Genomic DNA, 18,005 nt, shown 5'->3' with positions numbered 1-18,005 from the left:
TTTGTAACGATGGAAAACCGAGGGATGGCTGAAGTTTCCGTTCTTAGCACATCCATTGAAGAGAGGGGCGTAAAGGCTGTGAAGCCTCGTTGCCTGCGTGACTTTAAATGACGCTACGGATTCTTTTCTCCCTGAAAGCAACTGGAGGGAGTACTGCCGTGACAGCGGCAACACCGCCAGAGGTACTAGAATGACTGTTTCCACGGGAGCCACGCTGGCTCATAGTACAAGCCGCCGTGTGCTCGCGAGCGGCTCCGGGTGGGCGACGCCGTGGAGTCGGCCTGATGTCCACTTCCGGCCCCCGCTGGCAGCCGCGGACCCGATCGCGTGTGAAGACTCCGGAGGCGGCGAGGACCTGGGAGCTTCCAGGGGCCGTGGCCGTGGCGGGAGCCGAGCGAGCGGCGCGTGGGAGGCTCGAGACCGCACCCCGCGCGCGCGCGCCCCCGCGCTCGCTCCCTTGCTCGCCCGCTCGCTCGCAACGGGCGGCACCACCCGCCGCGGGTCCGCTCGGGGAGGCGCCGGTCACGTGGCGCCGTCACGTGGCCCGCAGCCCGACTGGCGGCGGCTGAGGGAGGCGGAGTCTCGGCCGAGACGCTGGGGGGGGGTGGGGAGCCGGCGGCAGCGGCGGCGCCAAGGGGCTGCAAGAGGCGGAGGCGGAGAGGCACCAGGTCGCTGCCACGGCCACTCGGGAGGTGAGGCTGCGCGGGAGTCCCGGGCCGTGAGGGCCCGGGCGGCGGGAAGCGGACGGCGGGGGCCGGGCGGTGGGCGCGGCGGGAGCGGCCGGCGCGGGGCTCCTCAGCGGACCCCCAGCTCTGGTGGCCCGCGCCTTGCTCGCTCGCTCGCTCGCTCGCCTTTTGTTCCGGCGTGCGAGGAGATGGGCCGACCGAGGAGCTCAGGCGTGTGTGTGTAAATCAGAAGGCGTTTGGCTTGGAGCCATTTTTTTCTTCTTCTCCTTAATTGTGGAGACAGAAAAAAAAAAATCCCAACGGTTTTCCCGGGGAGACTGCCTTCGCCGGCCGGGCCTCCCCTTCGTCCCTCGTCTCTGCCGGCTTCGGGGTCCCGGGGCGGCTCTCCCTTCCCTTTTCCCCCTTTCTGCCCTCCCCACCTTGAGCCAAGCCCCGCCAGGCAGCGGGTGAGCCGGGTGTCTGCAAAGCGGCCCGGTCACCTGTCGTGGCAGCTGCATGGCAATCCCGGCGCTTCTGCTGTCTGGAGCCTGTGCGGTTTCCTCTGCCAAAATCACGGAGATTCCGCTCCCAGCGCCAAGCCTTCCTCTTTGCCCCTGCGCCCCCCCAACCCAGCTCCTGATGCTGCCGCCAAGTTACACCGTGTTGGGGCAATTAGCAAGGAGGTGTCCACTTCTTTCCGTGGAGGCACCGCTGGCTTGGGAAGGTGAGGGCCGTTGAGCTTTGTGGCTTGAATTGGGGGTGGAGGGGTTGACAGTTGTCAGTGGGGTTGATGTCACTTAGGGACCTCTCTCCACCTGCCTGCCTGCCCAGGTAATGCGAAAGTCAGGTTTAGACTTCTCCCTCCGGGGATAATCTGTTCCCTTGGGGGAGGGGATTGCTTTCAGGGTTTCTTTACTTGGGGACGCTCCTCTTTTAAAATTTTCTCTTTTCATTTACTTGTTTGTTTGTTTTCTTACTTATTTACTTATTGAGACGGTCTGTTTAACCCTGGCTGGCCTGGAACTCACTATGAGACCAGGCTGCCCTGATACTCAAAGCGATTGCCTGCCGTTTGTTGCCTTCAGAGCTGAGATTAAGGGTTTGTGCCTCAACACCAGACCCACCTCCGTTTTACAGTGGTCGAGCATTTTAAGGGCATTTCTTTAAGTCCTTGAAGGAGCTTCTAGGAGGGGAAATTGTTCCGAAGGTTTAGAGGAACGTAAAAACCATTCCGAGACCCTTTTATTTTAAATCTGCTTTCCTGTACCTGGAGTCTCCACTCCTTGGTGGGAGTTTAGTTCTTGCAGGAATCACAGGGGGCAAGGTGCCTTGTTCCTGGAGAGTTCCCGTTTGGGAAGGGTGTAAAGTGACTGGGCCGCGCACATAACCATACTCCAATCCAGAAAACCCACGGGTGGCAGCTGGGAGCTGATATAAAGTCATGTAGCTGAGCTACATTCCAAATGGAAGTCACATGTGCCCTTTCCTGTGGTACTGTTGGAGAAGTGATTGTATGAGCATTTGAGTAGCCACATCTAGTGTTTGCTTCCTCAATTAAAGAAGAGTAGTTTGTGTGAAAGAGTTACTAGATGAGAATTTCTTTAAAACATCGAAGGGAGTCTGTTTTCATAAGGGCTGTGAAAGTAGCATTTCCAGGTGATGGGAGAGGTGTCGCCCTCCAGACTCAGACTTGGGAGGAAGTCATGTAGGGAAAAATACTTTCAGGCATGGAGGAAAGCCATTTTTACCCACGTTCTGAGCAATGTTAGTATATTTACTAAGCGTATTTTAAATACCTTAGAAACGATGAATGTGAATCATGTTGAACTTTCTTGTTTGCATATGGAGACATAAGAGATGCATTTAGTGATCCATAACTCTCCCTCCACCACTAAAACTTCAGTGGATTTAACCTTTAAAAGGATGAATGATACATTAAACCAGCTTTTCTTTATTTTGTAATGAGTTTTTCCTTTCTTGCCCCCCTTTATACCTCTCCTTTTTGTCTTTCTAGGTTTATTTTATGTGTTTGTGCCTGAGTGTGTGTATGCGCTGTCTGAAGCCAAAACAGGTGGTTGTGAGACATCTGATGTGGATGCTGGGAACCAAACCCAGGTCCTCTGCAAGAGCAGCAGGTGCTCTTAGTGTGTTCACTTTAGTATGTTTTTATTATTACAACTACTACTAATAGTAGCAGAGATTATCATTATCATCATCTTTATTATTAGTAGTAGTAGTTGTTTATGAAGAGAGTTTAAATCAAAGCATCCTCTGTTGTTGCTCAGATCCTAAGTAATGAAGCTTGGTGGAGACGCAACCCTTTTTCGAGCCAGAGTTCAGCCCTCTGGATAGTTATAGAACCAAATGTGAACACAGTTTTCTTTTTGAGTTTGCTGCAGGCTGTCTTCAGAAAGGTATTGGATGGCACTTGTGAGCATGGATAAGGTAGGCGGCAATCAGTGGCTTCATGCCTTAAACCAATTCATAGCGTCCATTTTTCTCCTGTTTTCTGTAGAGGGGAAAGGTGAAGACCGTGGGAGTGGCCCCATGGTGCATTTGTTGGTAAAGTGCAGTTAAACATGGGTAAAACCTAGGATAAAATGCTGTGATGTAGTTAGTGCATTCCGTCCTGTTTGGGGCCTTTGAAGTCTGTTGGTCTCCCAAAGCTCATCTGCCCACACTGAGACTGTTGACACTGCATGGAATTTGGGAGAGCCGTGTCAGATCTTTCAGTTTGCCTGGGGTAATGTTAATTTAATTACTACATTTTAACATAATTAAAATATTCTATGGTAAAGTATATGATAAAAGCTGGGATACCTTTTACTACTTCTGCCGTTTTGAAAGTTCATTGGCATTAAGTACATTCATTGTTAAAAAACACTGCTAAGGTTTCCAGTCTGGAGCCCATTAATCAAGAACTTTCTGTTTTTCCCTTCTCCTAACTTCTGCACCACCTCTTTGCCGCTGTGAAACTAACCACAATTAAAACCACAGTAATTTTCCTTTTTTGACTGGTTTATATCACTTGGCATGTTGTCCTCCACACTTATCTATATTTTACAATGTCAGAATTTCCTTTATTTTAAATATCTATATAGCAAAGAATGATATGAATGAAAAGATACGTGGGCAAACTAGAAAAATATGAGTGATGTGTATGAAGCACTTCAATATGTGTTGGGCTGTAAAAACTCAGCCAAAGTCGAGCACCTAGAAAAAGGATCTAAGGACATGGGAAAATCTTTTTTTTTTTTTTTAAGTATTAACTTTATTATTAACTATTATTATTTGTAGTGCTATTGGATATTGAACCCAGGATTGTAGCATGTGGGCCTGTAGGCCCTCATGTTACCCAGGACCTTGAGCATGCTATAAGTTTTTTTTTTTTATCATGGAACAGCATTTTAACCATTAAAAAAGGTAGGCACTAGTATACTCTGAAGCATTTTATCTCTCTTTCAGCTTTAGAATTATACAACATCCTCGGTCTTAATTTTAGGGTTACTTCTTTTTCTGTCATTGGATCATTTAAAAGCAAATCAACTGCTTTGTAATTTTGTCTATATCTTAGTACAGCTCTAAAAAGATTTCTCACAATAAATATGATTATTTTTAAAAATAATTTCTGGGTTATCAAAATAGTTGAGTGGTAAAGGTGCTTACTGCTAAGCTTGATGACATGAGTTTGATTCCTGGAATCCTCCTGGTGGAAGGGGAGAATTGACTCCTACAAGATGTCCTCTGACTACCACAAGTGCTCTGCCTCCCCCGCCCCCCATTTCTGATGAGGATGTGATTCAACACTAAGAGTATTTGCCTAGAGTGTGAGAATTGCCTGGGTTTGATCTGTGATGCTTCAAAAAGAATACACACACACACACACACACACACTCTTAATATATCAAATGTCCATTTATTACTCCCCGATTATGTTATGTGCTGTCATCTATGGTCTAAAGACAGGAACAGATTTAATTATGGAATCATCTACATATAGTTGTTTTAAGAACCAAATAAGGTCCACACATTGCAATTAAATAATTTGTTTAGCATTCTCCTCTCCTTCCCTTGCTTTACTGTCCTCTCCCCCCTCCCTCCCTCTGTCTTTTTGAGGCAGGGTCTCATTATGTACCCCTTAACTGTGCTGGAACTTGTTATTTACACCAGGTTGGCCTTGGACTTACGGTCATCATCCAGCCTCCCTAGTGCTGGGATTACAGGTGTCTACGTATTTCCATGCCTGACTTTAAGTCTCTTTTATCCACAGGTTCTCCATCTTTTTTCTCTTTGTAAGTTATATTGAAGAAACTGAGTTTTGCAAATTGTGTCCCTATAATGTTATGTACATTGATTTATTTCTTGTGTTTTCTGTGCATTGCTAGTGACTCCATGAGAAGAATGAGATCCAAACCCCTATGAATGCAAGAGACAATTATAATTTAGTATGGCAGCCTGAGCTTAGGACTAAGATGTCATTTTCAGCTTAATGTTGACAATTTAGACCATAATTAATGCAAGTGAATTTGGTAAAATTAAAAATCAGTTATGTTGACAGTTTAGGCCTTATTAATGCAAGTGAATTTGATAAAATTTAAAATCAGTTACAGTATGGTATTACTGTGACTTCTATCCCTTTTGATAATTTTAATATTTGGACATCTGCCAATGTGGAGTGTGAATAAGGATGATAGTAACTCATAGGACTGGTACATATGAAGGAAAGCGTGTTTACTCCTGGGTGCAGAAAAGGTTGAATTTATGTTTTTAGTCTGAAGTGCTGTTGTTAGCCATCTAATAAAAATACACAGTGTTTGACCTAGAATATCTACAATTAATAGGAATTTATCCTCTGAAATAATGAACACACACTCAGAATGAGAATAAAGAGAGTATGAGAATAGTTTTGCTGTCAGTTGGCATTCCACAGACATGGTACAGGATTGGGAAGAAGTCACAGAGAGAGTTGAATGCATTGATCTGAAGAAAGGAGAAGACAAGGAACTAGGTACCTACTGCCTGTTTACTTAAAAGGCAATGTGTTCTTCAGAAATGTTGAGTAATTACCATTTATCCAACAAATCACCGTGAACAGATGAACTTGGGCTCTCCTTTTCCTCTAGTTATCATCTCCTTTACCGTGTCAGGACCTGTATCGGTGCGTCAGTTCTGTTTTTTCTTCTTGCCTTCATAGAAGATTATTGGTCAACATTAAGTTTTGATTTTTTTAAAAAAGATTTATTTACTTAATTATGTGCATTGGTGCTTTGCCTGCATGTATGTCTGTGTGAGGGAGTTGGATCCCTTGGAATTGAAGTGACATCGACAGTTGTGAGCTGCCATATGGGTGCTGGGAATTGAACCTGGGTCCTTTGGAAGAGCAGCTCGTGCTCTTGACTGCTGAGCCAACTCTTCAGGCCCTAAAATTTGATTCTTAAGGTCTTTTAAAAATGACGCTGTTTTCCTCATTAAATACAGTTGAACCACATATATTTTCTGATGTCAATGAATGAGTAGCAGTTTCTGTACTTACATGGTGTCAGCATACCCTGGAGGAGATTGAGTAGAATTAAAACAGTAGTCAGCTGTGGTGAGTTATGCCTTTAATCTCAGCACTTCGAGGTGGAGGAAGGCAGATCGCTGAGTTCAAAGGCAGCCTGGTCTCTATACGGATGTTCTAGGGCAGCCATGGCTACATAGTAAAACCCTGTCTCAAAAAATGGAACATAGTAATCTACCTAGAAAGCCTTTGAGAGTAACAGTGTAGTATTACAGCTTATGGTTTTGTAGATGAGAATGAATAAGCTTTGAAGATAATCTGTGCGACCATGTAAGAGATTTCTCCCTTAAAGCTACCCAGCTATTCAACTTTATGCTGCAGCAGGCACAGAAGAACTGTAAACACTTTATGTGAGGTATTAAGTTGTTAGATTACTATTTCTTTTGGTAATTTTAATGTTTGAGTGTCTTTTTGAATGGGCATAATAGAGCTATTGAGTTAAAGTTTCTGTAATATATTAATGTCTACTAAGGCTGAGAATTTGGCTTTTGCAAAGAACAGTTGAAATGTTTGACTCTTGCGTTTTAGTTGTTGGTTTGGCTACTTGCTGATTACAGTACTGGCTTCTAAATGCAGTTTTGTTCAGAAACAGATGATGTGTTGGTGTGTGCTTATAATCTTTCCACGTGGGAGGCTGAGGCAAAAGGATTGTGAGTTCAAGACTAACCTGGGCTCCATAGTAAAGCCCTGTCTCAACAAATAACATGAAAACTCCTGCTCCCCTTCCCCCATGTGGGAAAGCTCTCCATTGCTTAATGTTTTTGAAGTCTACTCAAGAGCTGTGGACAGCCGGGCGGTGGTGGCGCACGCCTTTAATCCCAGCACTCGGGAGGCAGAGGCAGGCAGATCTCTGAGAGTTCGAGGCCAGTCTGGTCTACAAGAGCTAGTTCCGGGACGGGCACCAAAAGCTACAGAGACCCTGTCTCGAAAAACCAAAAAAAAAAAAAAAAAAAAGAGCTGTGGACAGATGTTAGTCATTTTATTGGACACACGTTCTTTTCCCACTAACAAAGGGAAGATAATCGTAGATTATTTGGGGCACTTGACGCCTGATTTGTATGTGCATGAGACTCCTCAGACTCTAGTGGGCCTTCTAGAGCTTGCTCAGAAAACCCTTCCAATGCTGCGTCCTCTCCTGTTTCTGATTGTCTGTAGTAGATGTGCCTCCCCTTGCGCACATCACTAGTTCTGGCAACTGTGATAAAGTAGTAGTGTTGGAGGTCCTCAGGTGAGCAGCTGGCTGAACTATGAGTCTTGGGACAGTTTAAAATGTGCATGAAGAGTAGATGAGCAGTGTTGTTACCACATGTGGGGTGTTTTGCAGGAATACCTTCATTTCTTAAGTTCCAGCAACCCTCTTAGCCAATGTATGTAACAGGTGGAAAGTGCAGCGTCAGTGGCTGGTCTGTTAAGAGTTGCGTGGGAAGTTAGGCTTATGGTCCTGGCCAGCAGAGCTGATTGTTTCAGTTGTCAGAGTTACTATTAATTGTTACATAATCAGAAAGTGTAACTCTACTTTGGTATTTGTCAAATTAGAGAAACATTGATTTAAAAAAGCAATCTCGGAGCAGGGTGGTGGCGGCGCACATCTTTAATCACAGCATTTGGGAGGCAGAGGCAGGCAGATGGAGCTCTGTGAGTTCGGGACCAGCCTGGTCTACAGAGTGAGTTCCAGGACAGGCTCCAAAAGCTACACAGAGAAACCCTGTCTTGAAAAACAAAACTAACAACAACAACAACAACAACAAAAAAGCAATCTTGGGTTTAGTCTATCTGGAAGAAGGTTTGAAGAGATTGGATCATAGGAGAGCCAGGTAGATGAATGTGGTTGATGTTCAGGCTGTATTTTCTAGTCCTGCCAGACAATTTGAACCTTTTCCATTTTTCATTCTTGTTATTTTCCCCGTGAAATGAGAAACCCAGTTTGGCATTTTTTATGTTGGAAATTTATGAAATCCTGTAATATTTTAAAAGCCTTGGATAAAACACAACTAATAAAAGCTAGAAAGCTCACAGCTTCCTTACCTGGTCCATTTGTAATTATTTCAATCCTGTGGTAGAAATGAGAATGAAAGTGGCCTGGTACTGTTTTGTCTCTTCGCTCCATGTAGTCTGAGGAACTTGGGAATGAATGAAGTAGTGTAGGATTGGGGTGCTGCCCAGAATCTATCCATGATAACTTCCCAGAACATTAATTCCATATCTCCTTGGATTTATCATAGCATCTTACTTTGTTTGGTTTTGCATCTCTGTCCTTCTTTGGACTATGCTGTGTGATAGCTGGGTCTCTATTATAGCAAAGTGCTAATGTGTGAAGTTTACAGATTATCCTTGTAATTCAATTTTATATAATTGCATCAATCCTTGATTTTGACTAATGACTTCAGGCCTTTTCTGGATTTTGAACAAGCTGAATGGCTGTATGGAATATATTTTTAAAGTGGTTTTTGTTTTTTCGTTGTGGCTTCTTCCTCTTCCGCCTCCTCTTGTTTTTATTTTTTTATTTTTTGTTTTTAGAGAGAGAGTGTGCGTATGTATAAGTGTGGAGTTCTTTATGTACTTACTGTTTTGGAACTCATTGATCTATCTGCCTACCTCTCCCTCCCAAGTGCTGGGATTGTGCTCAGCTTATTTTTAAAGTTTCAATCAATTCAAATGTTTTGAAAAATTTTGCAACATAATAGGAAGTTTGCATAATGAATGAGATTTGTGTTTATTATACATTTTAAAGAAAAACAATTGAGAAATATTAATTATTATAGATCTCTCTTAGGCTGAAAATGCTTTTTTTCACGGAGGTAGAAAGACTCAGCAGTGGTCAAATCAACATTCTAAACATTTAATGCACTAAGTTTATTGTAAGATAGAGGGTGGCGGGCTGGTCACTTGATTCAGAAATGGTGTGACTGTCATTCTTAGTTCTGTGAGCCTTGGGTAGAAGTTTTGTTTTCTGACTGTGTGATCTGCTTGTCTATCGGGATCGTATTGATGCATCTCTCTTAGTTGTCTTTCATCCATATTCAGATAGTATACTTTCTCCTTGTGACATAGAAACAAGGCGTATCGTTGGCTTTGAGGAATTGATCTGTTTGTCGTGTGCGTACAAGACCAGCCAAATTTGGAGGAAGTGTGGTAGCACTGTCAGTTTCTGGAGGTCTGTTTAAGCCAATTACTTCAATCTTTTAATTTTAATCAGTTATTGGACTTTTTACTAGATTGTTAATGACTAGCAAAATTGGTTTGAGTTGGGCCTCCTGTGGTGCTAATGAGCAGTGAAGTGGACCCAAGGTGAGATGTCTGAAGAAGGAAGTGTGCTGTGGAGTCTGGACTCGTTCATAAGCTAGAGATGAATGAGCTCCTAGAAACTTAGGATTTGGTCCAATTCCTTTCTCCGTATTCAGTCTACCTGGTCTTACCCACTGTTCTCATTTAGTGATTCAGGAGTCAAGCTATCTTGATATCTAACATAGTTGTCTAACATTACTGGAAGAAAATGTACTGAGATGTAAACATATGGAGATAGATACTAGTTCAGAGCGTCCATGCCACACTTTGTTCATGTAAAAAGGTAGTTTGTTTCGTGGTCTGTGTTATTTTGTGTCTGGAATTTCTCCCTTTTATTCCCAACATTTCTTCATTTTAATATGGTTATGTGACTGATGCTCTTAATGCTATTCTTAGTTTGACAGTGTAAACTGTATGTTGTTGGGAATAGTTGAAAAGAAGTATATTCTCTATTTTAATTGTATGTTCCCTTTATTTGTTTGTTTTTGGAGACAGGGTTTCTTTGTGTAGCCCTTGCTGTCCTGGAACTCTATAGATCAGGCAGGTCTCAAACTCAGAGATTATCCCGCCTCTGCCTTCCAGAGTGTTGGGATTAAAGGCGCACACCATCACTGCCCATCTTCTGTTCCCTTTTTGTGTGTGTAGCTTAGTGCAGGCGTATGGGTTCACGCAGGTCCATGAAATGAAGACTCAGAAACACCTTGAGAATAAATTTAACCTTTCGACTGCAGGGGCCTCAGCCTCTGTGAACTGAAGTGTTTTCCCTTTGCCTCTTGGCATCTTTATTTTTTTGTTATGTTTGCACTTTAGCCTGTAGATTTCCATATCTCAAAACCACATGAATGAAGCTTCCAAAGTGCCAAGTGCGAATACCTGATTCAAGAGGTACCACAGTTTTTGGGGTTTACTCATAACCAGTTTTGCATAGGCTTTGTATTTATATCCATGGGAAACTCTCAGACAAGATTCACTTAGGGCAACAAAAGGATGGATTGGGGACTAAGTGTTAACTCCAGAGCTAGACCAGGTATGGCTGGGGGAGGGGGTGGGTGGATGTTACAGATAGTGAGGGTAGCTTGCTAAACCCTCTGGTGCTGGCTCAGCAGGACTCTCTGTTACACATTTTTACTTAAAAAACAATATAAATCAGTCAGCCAATTATACTCTACTGGGCGTGGAGGTATACATTGTTAATCCCAGTACTTGGATTTCTGTGAGTTCAAGGCCATCCTGGTCTACAGAGTGAGTTCAGGAAATACATAGTGAGACACTGCCTTAAAAAAAAGACCCAAATTTAAAAACATACACAGAATTAACAATCAAAATGATGTTAAAATGGATCAGTAATAAATTATTTTATTTATTTTACATGTATGGGTGTTTTGCCTGTATGTATGTTTGTATACTACATATGTACCTGGTATCCACAGATGCTAGAAAAAGGTGTTGGATCCATTGGAATTGGAGTTACAAACAGTTGTGAGCCATATATGGGTGCTGGAAATTTAACCTACGTTCTCTGGAAGAACAGTCAGTGCTCTTTAACTGCTAAGCCATCTCTCCAGCCCAAAGATACATCAGCTTTAATTTAAATTATTAAATGTGGTAGGATACATGTTTTTCTTTGAGTATGTGAATCTCTAACTGTCCTAGCAAATGGAGCTGTAGGTGTGAGAAGGCACCCACCTGTCTTGTTTTCCTGCTTGCTTTTTTGTTCAGGCTAATGACTGGTGCTGAAATTTGAGTGTAGTTTTGACATGGCAGGCTTTTGTACTCCTCAGTCCCCTTTTAGGACTTCACATCTGTTTTGACTTGACTCCTGTTGCAGGTTCTGAGTAATTAAGTTTGATGTATTGATTTGGAGAGGAAAAATTTTAGGTTTAAGGAGACTTTGGAGCCATGTGTGGTTGGTTATACATGCTTTTCTTTAGCTTAGCCCCGAGAGTCAGAGGCAGGCAGATCTCTGTGAGTTCCAGGACAGCCAGGGCTGTTCCATAGAGAAACCCTGTCTTGATAAAAACAGCCAACCAAACAACCATAATAGGAGACTTTGGTTTGTAATGGAAGACAAACGTTGGCTGTGCTGGTTAGTTCTATGTCAACTTGACAGAGCTAGAGTTATTTGAGAGGAGGGAAGTTCAATTGAGACATTGTCTCCTTAAAACAGAGCTTCTCAACCTCTGGGTCACTATCTCTATGGCAGTCAAATGACCCTTTCACAAGGCTTGCCTAAGACCATCAGAAGACACTGATATTTACATTATTCATAACTGTACCAAAATCACAGTCATGAAGTAGCAACAACAACAAAAAAAGTTATGGTTGGGGACTCACCACAACTTGGGGACTGTATTAAAGGGTCACAGGTTGAGAACCACTAATACAAGTTGAGGCTGTAGGGAAGCCTGTAGGGAATTTTCTTAATGATTGATGTGGGAGGGCCTACCCGTTGTGGTTCTATGAGAAAGTAGGTTGAGCAAGCCTGTTAAGCAAAACCCCTCCATGGCTTTTGCATCAGCTCCTCCTCCAGGTTCTTTCCTGGTTTGAGTTTTGCCTTGGCTTCCCTCAGTAGACTGGGATTTAGGATATGAAAGCCAAATCAACCCTTTTTCCCCAAGCTGCTTTAAGTCATAGTGTCTCCTCACATCTCAGTGACACTGAGACAGTAGCCTTTGGCTGAGGAAGCTGCAGTGACTTGTGCTCTAGAGGAACCCCTGGCTTGGGAATCACAAGTATTGGGTGTGGTGGGAAGGAGTATCTGCTTTAGCGAGATTTGGAATGTGGGTTTAGACATGTCATACATTAGGAATGTGTGAGAACAGTTGTAGCCATGGAACAAACACTTAGCCAAGTAGCTTTTTTTTTTTTTTTAAGATAACTTGGAATTTACTGTGAATAGTATTTTCTTACATGTGTATTACAAATATTTTCAGTTTGCTTTTCAGATTTATGTTTGTGGTGTATTTTGATTTGTCAAAGTTGAAATTCCCTTATGGATGTAAACTTGTTTGTCTTTTCCCTCATAGTTTCCACTGTATGAATTGTTTCTTTCCTTTCTTCCTTCCTTCTATTTATTTATTTGCTTTTGAGACAAGAGTCTTACTATGTAACCTTGGCTGTCTTGGAACTAACTTAGTATATAGACCAGATTGGCCTCAAGCTCACAGGCCGCCTGCCTCTGTCTGCCTCAGGGATTAAAGGTGTGTGCTGCCATACTTAGCACTACTGTATGATTTCTTGGAAAGTGTCAGTTTGAGTGTGAGAGATGACGTGCTCATGCCGTGGTGATAAGGGTCTTTTTTCATGCTGGAACTTGTATACCATATTTAAAGATTTTGGTTTTTATTTCAAGAATAGAGCTTCTGGAGGATTTAAATACTGGTATATGGCATGAACACGGAGGTAATTTAGACCATCCCCTCCAAAGAAAACTGTGGATAAATGGTTTGATTTGCTGAGCAGGCAAGGAAGCAGTAAATGACTAACGCCCTCTTGATTGGTAGGTGCATCCACAAAGTATTACGAGCATCTTGGAATTCTGTGAAGGGAGCTTCCTTTCTTCATCTATGCCCCTGGGTATGTGTAGGAAGTAGCTTTCATGAATCCTTCCTTACAAATAATTGTGAATAGCCTGTCATTTATTTGAAAAATATAAGCTAAGAAATCTATGTTAATATTATAAAAACAGGCTACACGTTTTTAATGTATATAAAAATTTTTAAGGATGACTAGGGCTTATTGTTAAAGTACTGTTTCTTTTCCATGCATGATTTCCTAGGTTCAATCCCTAAACCAGGAAAAAAAAAGTAGGCTAATCTAATATTTCTTTAGTTGACCTTTTCCCATCACCCTAAGTTTCCTCCAGGTTTGTTGTAATATGATATGATCTGATTCACATACTTATAAATATGTTAATAAAACTGACTACATCTAACAAAATTCGGCAGGGATCCTGTCTACACCCTGTAGTGGAACTACAATGCAAAGCTATGTTACTTCTGTAATTACAACAGGATGTGATTGATCCTTCTTATTTTTTACCTGTTGTGTTGTGAGGAGACACCTCCCCTGAATGCTTTTAAGTCTGATGGTCTGTTGGCATCTAGGTATGATGTTAGTTGTGTTTGGAAATCTTCCGTGTAAAGGTGGGAGGGATTGCTTTCAGGTGGTGGCAGGTGTGCTTCCTGCCAAGTTGGCATAATGGAAACAGAGCTCTTCTGAGTTGCCATCTGTTTATGGTTGATTGGAAACCAGCAGTGATTTCTGAGCAATGAGGAACTGTTCCGTTTATGTTGAAATAGTTAGGAGTTAGTAATGCACAGACCATGCTGATCAGGTCTCAAAACTACCTGGAGGCGTTCAGACTGTGTTGAGTGAGTTTTGTTACCACTAAACTCAGAAGATGACTGCATGGCTCAACCCTCTTCCCAGTTCCTGAAGAGACAGTTCTTTTCTTCCCACCCACACTAAACACTTGGCCTTGTCCCAGTACTATATTGAGTTTGGTGGGCCAGGGGCATATTATTTATATGCCTACTGTCCACTGCCCCTAGTATGTGTCCTAAGGGGTTTTGTCTGTCTCTTACTTTTTCAGGGGACTTGTTTTTGTAAATTATGGTAAATGTAACAAACCTATTTTATTGTGTGTGTGTGTGTGTGTGTGTGTACGTACGTACGTACAAGTGCATGTGTGTACAGTTTTGTGTGGGTACAAGTGTGTGAGCATATCTTAGGTATTGTTCCTCATGTGTTGCCTACTTTGTGTTTTGAGACAGCCTTGCACTGTTCCGGAACTTACAGAATTTGCAAGACTGGCTGATTGGCTGGTCTATGAACCTGGTGTGCTGCAGGAGCTACTTTTGCTCCTTCAGCCAATAGCCTTTGAGATACCAGCCCACTGGGGTGTGGTCTCTTTCTCTTTAAAAATAAGTGCTGCAGCCGGGTGGTGGTGGTGGCGCACGCCTTTAATCCCAGCACTCGAGAGGCAGAGGCAGGCGGATCTCTGTGAGTTCGAGACCAGCCTGGTCTACAAGAGCTAGTTCCAGGACAGGCTCCAAAACCACAGAGAAACCCTGTCTCGAAAAACCAAAAAAAAAAAAAAAAAAAAAAAAAAAAGTGCTGCAGCCCTATCTCTCTCTTGCTTACTTCGGATTCTGCTTCTGACTATCAGACGCTTTTCCTGGTCATGCAGGAGGCTGTTGTCTAGGATGGTGATCTGTAAGTTTTTTTTTCCCTTTAAATAAATAACCCTTTTATTAATCATAATTCCAAATTGGTGTGGGATTGTTTTGTTTTGTGACTTACTCCTTTATTGGTGTATCTTTCGGCCTCTGCGTCCCCAGTGCTGGGATTACAGGCATGTGTCATCATACCTGACTGTTTTATTTGTTTTTTATTATATTTATTTATTACGTAAACAATGCTCTGCTTGCATATATGTCTGCATGCTAGAAGAGGGAACCAGATCTCATTATAGATGGTTGTAAGCGACCATGTGGTTGCTGGGAATTGAACTCAGGACCTCCAGAAGAACAGTCAGTGCTCTTAACCACTGAGCCACCTCTCCAGCCCTTGTTTCTTTTTCTAAAGATAAGATCTCACTATGTAATCCTGGCTAGCCTGGAACCTCAAACTCACAGAAGTCATTTTACCTCTGTCTCCCCACTGTTGGGATTAAAGACATGAACTACCATGCCCAGGTGGCATGGGTTCTTCAGTCGTATCCCCCAAATTTTGCTTTGTTTCTCATGTATTGTGTTCACAAAGCAGCAGTATAGAACAGAACAACTCATTTCCCGTTTGACCTGGCAGTTAATTGATAGGTTAACTAGAAGAGTTAATAATCAGTGGTCCAGTGACCTACCAGAAAGTATCTTTTAAGCCTCAGCTGTGGCTTGGGTTGGGGGCACCATGTCTTGCCTCTTCTAAAATAATGAAAAAAGTCTCTAGAGCCCTCTGTTAGGGAGTTCTTGTAACAAGTCAGAGTCCTAATTGGACTAAAATGACAAGATTTTATTGGACGGATCTGCTTGTCTGCAGAATCTAGACGAGGGATCAGAGCAGAGCCTGGGAGGCTACATGGCAAAATCTGGAACCTTCACCCCCTCCCTAGTTCCTTGTTTAGCTTCCTTCCCTCAGTGCTTCCATCATAGACAGAATTTTCTACTCTTTGATCAAGGAGCTAGAACCTGGCTGCCTGCCAGCTCCCTCTTCCCTCTCCATCTTTCATATTAAAGATCCAGGTGTCTAGAGAGAGACTTACTTTCTCATGTCTATTAGGTTTGCATAAGGATTTGCATTTTCAGATGGTGAATTTAAATAATTGTAACTAGGCTCAAGTACATCTTTATTAATCAAAATAGAAGTCTATAATCAACATGATTATGCCAATGAATGCTTGTGTTTAGTACTACAGTATAAGAACCCATGCTTCAGGATTTGATGGCCTGTTGGAAAGCACTTTCTGCATCCTGCTGATCATGGAAGTATTTCCTCTGCACAGTGTTGAGATACCGGAAGATGTTTGGGTAGTCAGTTGTGGAGAGGTCAGGTGAATGCAGTGCATAGGATAAGTTTGTAGCCTGATTCATTCAACTTTTAAAGTGTTGATTTTATGATGTGGTGTCGAGCATTGTCAGTAGAGAACATTTGGGCACTTCTGTTGATCAATGACTTTACTAACTGGGGCTCAGAATATTGTAGTGGGATTGTATTCAAAGCAGACTACCGTACAATAGCCATGGTTTTTTTTTTTTTTTTTTTGGTGCAAGTTTGACATTGGGAAGTATTTTAAAACTGCTTAGTTCAGTTACTTAGATAGTCAATGCCAGTTATATACAGTCTACTTCTGCTGTATGACAAATTCTGACTAGGTAGTGGCATGTTGTTTTGTAGAATAAACAGGGACAACAATTCAAAATGATTTGGCTCACTTTTGGAGGGTTTCACCTCTCCTCATTGCTTCAAATGCTATATAAGTTCTTTGGCAAACTCTCTGCAGTTCTGAGAGTATTGGCCTCAGTGAATGGCTGTTTTAAGACAAGGTCTCGGCAGAGGCAGGTGGATCTCTGTGAGTTCGAGACCAGCCTGGTCTACAAGAGCTAGTTCCAGGACAGGCTCCAGAACCATAGAGAAACCCTGTCTCGAAAAACCAAAAAAAAAAAAAAAAAAAAAAGAACAACAACAAAAAAAAAGACAAGGTCTCGTCTGTTATGCAGCTCTGGCTGTCCTGGAACTCACTGTGTAGATCAGGTTGGCCTCAAACTCAAGAGATCCACCTGCCTCTGCCTTCTAACTCCTGGGGCTAAAAATGTGTGCTACCAGGTCAGGCCTTTGGAAAACTTCTTGAGACTGTATGCTCCTTAGGAGTTCCTGGCCCATGTGCATTGTTGATGTGCTGAGTTGTTTCTACTACTTTAAGACTCATTTTAAATTTGAATAAGAAAATTGCTTTAGGGCCAACAAAATGGCTCAGTGTGGGTAAAGGTACTTGCTGCCAAGCCTGAGTTTCATCCCTAGGACCCATATAGTAGAAGGAGAGAACCAACTCTTTCAAGTTATCCTCTAACCTCCATGTTTGCACCCCTCCCCCCAATTAAAAAATGTAATAAAAATTTAAAAAAAGGCCAGCCAGCTGCTGAGGAAACAAAACATGTAGAAAGTAAGGTAATGGCACAGCCGCATGGCAATACATAGACTCATACAAATGGGTTAATTTAAGATGTAAGAGCTAGCTAGAAATATGTCTGAGCCATCAGCCAAACAGTGTTGTGATTCACATAGTTTCTGTGTGATTATTTGGGGTCTGGGTGGCCGAAAACAAAAGCACAAATCTCTGTTTACATAGTGGCACCCAACGTTTGGCATCGCACATCTATATAAAGCCTAAGAAAACTTTAAAGAAAGTGCTTCTAGATCCACAAAAAAGGGAGTCAGTTGGAACTTCTTGGTGGCACTTTTTTTTTTTCTCAGATAGGCTCTGTTTCCTGGTGGCAAGCAGATGCACAGCTTCTTTATGAGATAACTTCCTGGTTCATGCTGATAGCAGGAACAGCTCTGAACAGATCCTGCTACAGAGCATTTAAATAAGATTTGTGAGTAGCATGCTACTAGTTGCTTAATGGTGACACAGATCAGCTGCATCCCTGGAGCTGGGGTGGTGAGTGAGCATGGCTTGCAGAAGCAGTGAACATACCTCTCCCATGTTGGGCAGGGCGGAGCCAAGAGACAAAGCTGCATCATTAGTCTTAGCCACTCTTGCTTGGCATTAAAAAACAAAAACAAAAACAAAACAACAACAACAACAAACCTCTCCTAGTCAGAAAATGATTACAAATACACAATAAAACAGATTCAGACAAAAAAGACCTCTGAATGGGCCACAGTGTTGGATAAGTGTACATGGGCTTAGGAGAGAGAGAAAAGAAAGTACAGACAGTAAAGGAGCAAAGCTGATTAAATATTACAAAGTAATAGAGTAAAAAAAAATAAGCCAT

At 42.5% G+C, this 18,005-nt stretch overlaps 1 protein-coding gene across 2 annotated transcripts in view; it reads left to right on the top strand.

Annotated features, from left to right (window-relative positions):
* Positions 1-612: 612 nt before the first annotated feature.
* The window catches only part of Tulp4 (TUB like protein 4), a 180,847-nt gene continuing 163,454 nt past the window's right edge, over positions 613-18,005 (top strand). The window contains exon 1 of one of the 2 annotated variants that reach the window (XM_057756029.1): positions 613-692. The gene's annotated coding sequence lies outside the window, so the exon portion shown is untranslated. Of the gene's footprint in view, positions 693-1,297; positions 1,390-18,005 lie in introns of those variants that run through there. The other variant, XM_057756036.1, reaches the window with a different exon arrangement.

This window comes from Chionomys nivalis, chromosome 2, assembly GCF_950005125.1.
Source record: "Chionomys nivalis chromosome 2, mChiNiv1.1, whole genome shotgun sequence".
Lineage (NCBI taxonomy): Eukaryota > Metazoa > Chordata > Mammalia > Rodentia > Cricetidae > Chionomys > Chionomys nivalis.
This window is presented reverse-complemented; position numbering and strand designations above follow the sequence as displayed.